This window comes from Brassica oleracea, chromosome C3 (genome assembly GCF_000695525.1).
Source record: "Brassica oleracea var. oleracea cultivar TO1000 chromosome C3, BOL, whole genome shotgun sequence".
In the NCBI taxonomy this organism is placed as follows: domain Eukaryota; kingdom Viridiplantae; phylum Streptophyta; class Magnoliopsida; order Brassicales; family Brassicaceae; genus Brassica; species Brassica oleracea.
The window spans coordinates 18,272,408-18,280,381 of record NC_027750.1 but is presented as its reverse complement, the minus strand read 5'-3'; positions in this window follow the sequence as shown (position 1 = coordinate 18,280,381).

The following is a 7,974-nucleotide window of genomic DNA, read 5'->3' as shown; positions in this document are numbered from 1 at the left end:
GATTTCCTCAGGAATTTCAGAACTTTCCCATGTTGAATGATGAGGCACTGGACATATTATCCTGTAATATGCCAAAGTCCACTGCTCCATCCAGTAATACCTAGAACAATAATGTTCAGCTATTTCTCCACGCGCCATGATGGCAGCAAGTGCATGCACACAAGGATACCGATCAATATCAAAACACCTACAATAGCATGTTTTGTTGCTCAGATCAACCAAATAACCATGACCATCCTCGCCAAGCACATTGTAGTGACCTTCAAATGTATTTAGCTCGGTCACCTTCAGCTTTTTAGCCGAAGGATATATGTGATGCAATATCCCATGCACATGTGGGATTAGTGCCTCTCTGGTACGCGTAGAGATAATAGACGGTATTTGTTTAACCATTCTGTTATCTTTTCCACGATCACATCAAGCATTGGCAACAACGCATATTTCCTTGGTTCCTTCAAAACACCATTGATAGATTCAACAGTGTTGGTTGTGTCTATGTTGTACCTTTCTCCCGGAAATTTACATCTTGCCCATTTTGTCTCATGAACACTGTCATCTAGATACTCGGCCGCTTGAGGATACATTTTCCTGAAATCGTTGTAGCATTTGATGAACTCCACCTCACTGTAAATACCAGCAATACTTCTAAATTTTTTGGCAACCCCTTTCTTGTTAACATTGCTGCAAGCTCCGCTGACATTATTAGACAAGTGATAATTGAAATATCCATGGATCTCCAATGGGTATACCTCGTGTACTTTCTTGATGATGCTTTGGTTTCTATCAGTACAAAATACAAGCTGAGGATCATCTGGTATCAAAGTTTTTAATATAGTTAAAAACCCCTCCCAGCTTGCATTTTTCTCACCATCTACTCCTGCAAAAGCAAGGGGATAATGATGATGATCTGGATCTTGAGCAGTGGCAATGAGAAGCACTCCTTTGTACACACCCTTCAGGTGAGTTCGATCGATTATTATCACTTGCCTCATCACCTTGAACCCTTCGATGCAAGCTCCGAGCGCAAGGAACATATACTTAAACTGGTTCTTCTCATCCACTTCTAATCGTGTAATGGTATCAGGATTCATCCTTTGTAACATGTACAAGTAAGATGGCAGCCTAGCAAAACTCTCCTCCGGGTTACCACGTAAATCACTCAAAGCTTTATTTTTCCCTCTCAAAGCCGTAGAATATGAAACCTTAACACCCAGCTTGTTCTGCACCAAATCTATGAGAGTCTTTGGATCCGGAGTCTTGTATTTGCCGGGATAATCAGAGTGCACCACTGATGCGACCAAGCTTGGCGTGCCTCTTTTCTTCTTCTTCATGACACTTGCATCTCCACGAGAGCACGTATGAATCTTTCTATACGTTCTGATAGAGAAAAAATCAGAGTTCTTCAGCTTTGCAGCTCATAAATACCATCTGCATCTAGCCCCACGACATTTCAATATGTAAACCCGAGGATTCGACTTCTGTATATCAACCTCAAAACAATTGGAATGCACACCTTTGTCCACTAAATCCCTCACTTCTTCTCTAGTCGCAAATTCTTGATGAAGACTAATATCAATGCCATCATCCCATTCTGAATTGACAACAGGAGGTTCAACTGCTGTAACAGCCGGCAACTCCTCCCTATCATCCATTTCATCACCCTCTTCACTGATTTTCTCATGCTCAAACTCATCCTCCTGAATATGAGGAACAATTTCCAACTCTCCAACTTCAACTATGCCATCATTAGCTCTGGCATCACTCAGATTTTCCTCATTCATAGAAAACATCTCGTTGCTCTGATTTTCTGAGACGATTTTGGCAAGTTCCACATGCAAGACACAACGTCGGTTCTTCTTATCTACCATCATCAAATATCCTAAAACATCTTCATCATCCAAGATATAACAAGAATTTTTATTATTCAAGACCAGCGGAAAGTAACTTAGTTGAAGCTTGGTGGCATCTACATCAATCTTCAGTTTTTTGCCTATTCTATCAACCAAGTGGGAATAAGTAATCTCCTCATATCTTCCTTTCATCACCAAAGTAGAAATATGTCGGTCTACACCATGTTCAAAGTGTATCACCACAGATCCATTGCTATCCATACTTCCTGAAATGAGTAAAAAACAACAATATTATTGAGTAGTTGTACAAGTTATATGAGTTTTACGGTTGTAAAAAATATCTGTTATACTATCACTTTGACGGGTTTACATATCAAACTAGTTATAAGTTATACAAGTAATACCAGTTATCGGACGTTCATTTTGCACATGACTATTACAAGTTATATTAGGTGTATCAATACCACCTATTCAATGTGTTACACTTAGTTGTACCAGATTTACTAATGATACATTTTCTATAAAAATGTTAGTAATACTACATCAGTTGTACCAGTGAAACTAGTTGTTAAAAAATTTTGTGTTACAAGTTGTACCGGTTGTACCATACACAAAAACGATTTCTTTTGCAATTTTATGTTTCATACTCTAACAAAATTCTATCAACCAACCTTATAATCTGACTAACAGGTAACATGTATTTTATATGACTTAACCGAAACAAATAACAATAAAAATATAAGAGAGAAAGACAAAAAAGAGAGAGGAAGAGAGTTTACACTTACCAATAGATTTCAGAACCAAGGACGACGCAAATGGGATGTTTCACGGTGTCATAACCTGTAAAAATACCCTAAGAAACAGAGGTAAAGGTTTGTGGGTGAAGAGTTGAAGAATAGAGGTTTGGTTGGTGAAGGAAATGAATTTTCGTGGTTGGGTATGGTTGAAGAAGAAATGGAGAAGAAGAAGAGTGATTAAATTTTCAGTGGGACCCAGACAAAATCTGATGGCTAAGATTAAAACAGGCTCATAAGATCCAGCGGCTGAGAGACAAGTTTCATTAATGGCATTATTGTAAATATTTCATCTTTAAAGATCGGACGGCTCAGATTATAACGTGAAGAATCAGATCCAATGGTTGATGTTGAGCTTTCATTAAGGGTATAATCATAACTTACACTCATTTGTCCCATAAGAGATTAGTTTTGGTGGTTATAGATTTTTTTTTTGTCCTTTGTCCCTTTGTAAATTAAAATCCTTAAAAAGCTGAATGATTAGGTGAAGATAGATTTTTTCCCTTGTTTGATTTGCATAGAGGAATTATTAAAGTTGATAACAACATTTTAATACGTTTAAAATGTCAGCTTACAATTGTGTACATTTATCTATGCTTTAAACAGTCTTATTCATCTGTAAATAGTTTGTTCTTATGTCGATTTTATGTAGATAGTTCTCTTTTTATCAATCAATTTGATACTTATACCCAAAAAGTCTTTGATGGAATTTCAACATATTGTTATTAAACCATAAACATTGTATAAACATGGTTAGAAAGCCAATATATATTCTTTCAAATTGTTCGATATTAAATTTTAATTTTTATAACTCTTTTCGGTTCATAGATGATTTATAATAAATTTTACATAATTTTTTTACATTTTAAAAATAAAATAATTGTAGATCAAATTATGTAGTAGATTTCATGAAAATTCTATTTAGTTGACTTCTTCGGGAGCCTCCACCTAATCGACTCCTTTATGTTAAATGTAAAATTTGAAAAGACGTAATCGTAATATAACTTTTTGGAATTTTGCTTATATGGGGAAAATGTATTTTTGTTAACTATTTAGGTTAATTTTGCATTTGGTTGAATATGTTGTTTAATTTTTCATTTCAAGTCAATTTTTGGGTTATATTTGACAAATTCCCCACAAAATTGGGATTTAATTCAAATGAATTTATAAAAAATGATATGCACATGATAAAAATAACCAAAACAATATGAATTATTATATTTTGGATTGTTCATAATAATTTTCAATTTATATTTTATAAATTTAAATATAAAATTACTGATATGTTTAATTGAAATAAAATACTAACGAACTACTGATATTTGTGCATAGACTTTCAAATCTATCAGTTGTGTAAATACGTATATCTACAATATGATTAACCGGACTAATCTAGAATTTTATATTCAAGGTAAAGGTCTAAAATAGCAGCATATTTTAATGTATAATAATATACTATTTGTTATATATATATATTATAGTATGACTTAAAATGTATAAATATATGACAAATAATATATGTACATGAACTTCAGAAAGTTCTTTTATGTTTATTTTATGTAACTTTCAAGAGATGAAATTTCATTTTTTTCAATTTATTTTAAAAAATAATATAGATCAAACCATGTTTATTTCACTAAAAGATATTTACAAATCGAAGATAATAAAAGAAACTAAACTAAACTAACAAAATTAATCAAACATATAACCTACTTAGAAGAACAATTATTATTAATTTTCAGAAGTAGATGCAATCTAATACACGCAAATGATAACCGAACAAACAAATATTCTACATAAAACACATATTTAACTAAAAATATTTAACATTGTTTAAAATAATAATTTATAAAGATAAATTATAAAATAATTTAAAATGTAAATAATATATTGATAAATTATTAGAATTTATTTACTTTGTAATGATTTATACCTATGTATGATCACAAGAAAATCAAATAGTATGTTTAATTATGATACCACATTTTTTAAAATCATGTCCATGGCTTCCGACCGATTAGTTTGATATTTTCTGTTTTAAGTAGAACTAGAGAGTGACCCGCCCTCGGAGGGCGGATATATTATTTGTTTTGTATATATTATTTAAAATTAAATTTATATATTTGTTTCTTTCCTTGTAATATATATGTATTTTTTGTAATCATACTTGTGTTTTTATCAACAAACGTATTTGCGTAATTTAAAAAAATGATTAGTAAAGTATTTGTATAATTGTATTGAATTTATTATATTGTTAAATTATACATTTGTGAAATAGATAGATTAAATAAATAAAATAAAAATAAAAATTAAACATGATTTAATTTCGTATATAATTATAATTACATTATTATTACACATAATAATTTGTATACCAATTATAAATGAATTATGTAAATCAAAGTCCATGACCCAATTTTAATGAGTTTTGTAAATTAAATGTTTATGGCCCAAATATATTGATGCAGTTAGGTGAGAACTGATGTGGTGGTTATTAGGTTAACTGATGCGGTGGTTATCGTATAAAGTTTGTATTTTTCTTATATACAGTTATCATATCAAAAGGTAGGTATCATGGAAAATATTTGTTGGATTCAACTAACATCAATAGGCCATACTTGTGTTTTAATAGAATAGATGAGAAAGTCCAAATGAATTTGTTTTTGTATTTTCTTTTCAAAAGGTCTCACATTGGATATTATTTATAAGTTATATATAATAGACATTATTTGTATAAGATTATGAGGTGAGATTTTGATTGATATCTCAACAATCTCCTCTCAAACCAAGTATAACACTAATCCTCCAACCTCCAGCAGAACCTGGAACCATCTTGTACCGTCGTATTCACCAACGAGAGTCTTCGTCTAACCTTATTATACCATTAAAATTTATTTGCATAACCCTTGTTATACCATTAAGACATCACCACATAATCTTTTCAGCACCATTAGTAATATACCAATAGTCATTTAATATATCAACTTTTTAACAAAAAAATACAATTTATTATATCAAAATAAAAATTCTAAAAACAATATGAATTTCTTTTTGCAAAACATTGATCTTTGTAGAATGGAAATAGTATATTTTTTTAGAGTGCACATATAATAAAATATATTAAATTTTAGTTATAGTTACATCTTTTTATGATTATTAATTTTTCATAATTTTAAGACAACTGTAATTCGGCAAATACAAATAATTGTTTTAAAATTTACAATTTACCATTATTCATTAATAAAAATGTATAGAAAAAGCAAAGTAGATATTTTTGAAATATTTTGTTAAAAATATATATATCTTTTTAATGTGAAGATATGAGTCTAAGCCTAACTAATCCCGAAGTATACATCACCGATGATTAGTCCGGTTTCGAGTATTCTAATAAGTCTTAAGACATAGCATCATCTTCATCTAATCAAGCAAATCTAATCTATTAAAACGGAGTCGTGTTAGAAACTTACCATGACATGTTTTAAATTCAGACTTATTAAAAAATGTTGTGACTAAAATATAAAAACAAACTTAATAACTATCTAATAAAACATGCTTCATTAAGGATGTTTATGTCTTCTTATCTCACTAATAATCTAATTTATATCTTCATTGGATTTACAAGAAATAAAGAACAAATTTAGTTTCAGCGATATCATTTTGATCGTGGATCAGCCATTCTCTTTGATTCTAGCAAAATTTTCTACTTCTTCAATCATTTAGTTGAAAGAAATCCTCTAGGTGCATGTAAGTCAATCAGATCTGTTTCGTTAATTAAGATCATATTTGGTAAAAGTTATTTTTGTGATTTTAAATGTTTCGGATTCTATCGGATATCCATTTAGGTCCGGGTTCGGTTCGGATAATATCCATAACCCAAAATACCAAAAAACAGCATTCATTCGGTATTTATGTCGGGTTCGGATCGGTTCGGATTTATTTTTATCGGATCGGGTTCGATTCGGATTTTCGGGTTAGGTTTATTTGCAGCCCTAATAAAACCCAAGCTAACTTCATTTTCTTTATAGGTTTAGACATTTTCAGTTTATAAGTTCACTAATATGTAATATAATACACACGAGTACAAAAAAACATAAAATTTTATCTTACATATATAAAGAATAGTTTCACGATCATATCATACAGAAAATCAAAGCTAGACACATATATAAATGAAAAATATACGCCCCACCAACCATATTTTTTCCAATGGTAGGTAAGATATATATCATATCCGAAGACGATATAAGTAATCAACACCGTGTAGAAAAAAAATCATAGTCTATTTAAAATGCAATCCAAGATTTTTTTAAAAAAAATACCAACACCGTAGAAACAATTTTAAAATATATATTAAATTTAACACATAAATATGAAAATATAATGCGCCAAGCTCCAGTAACAACTTAATTCCTGGTAAGACTCAAACACAAATAACAACTTAGTTTCTGGTAAGACTCAAACTCAAATTTAGTACTGACGAAATTACGTTTTATCCTAAAATTTTCACTTTTAGATCAACTCACCACCACTTTCTCTTTTTTTTTTTTTTTTTTGATCAACTCACCACCACTTTCTCTTCATTTCAATGTATCTTTCATACAATGACACGTAATTCTGTTTGACGCAGTATTTAACAGAACATAAATATGAACAAATTAGAAAGATATCTTCGTCAAAATATTTTGTATCTTACCAAATTTACATAGTATATATGTTTTCTGTCGTTAATTTTCAATTACTGTTATTTATCTAAAAGTGATTTTATAGTAGAGTAGTTCGAATTACTTTTCTAATTAACCCCACAATTTATGATAAAATGAAAAAGCTAGAGCATTTGTGTATCTAAGTGGATCGTCGGAGTAGGTATTAGGTTGTCGGAGCAAGAAAGTCAAAATAAATTAGTTATTCTGCTTTTCTGTGTCTTTAAAAAAAAAAAATTAAAATTTTGAATCTGTACTCAGGGTTTTCATCATTAATTACTACTTACTAACTTTTATCTCAGAGATTTTATGATTGTTTGTGCTTGACACTTGTTTTGGTTGGACTCCATTTTACAGTGCTACTTTTGCTCTGAGTGTTTAGGTATATTTTGTTTACCAGGGGCATTGCTCCGCTCAGATTTCTTGTTTCATTTCAATATTTGTTAGGGTTATTATACCTGTGAATTTTGCGTTTTGGGTTGATCATTGTTTTTAAAGTTTTTTATTGTTATAGGATTAGAGTTGTGATGATGAACTGTGTATGCACTGTTCTTCACTCATGAAAGACTATAAACTGTGTGTTAGTAATGTGATTGATATAGTTCGTGGTGTTACTTGCTGTGTCACTGA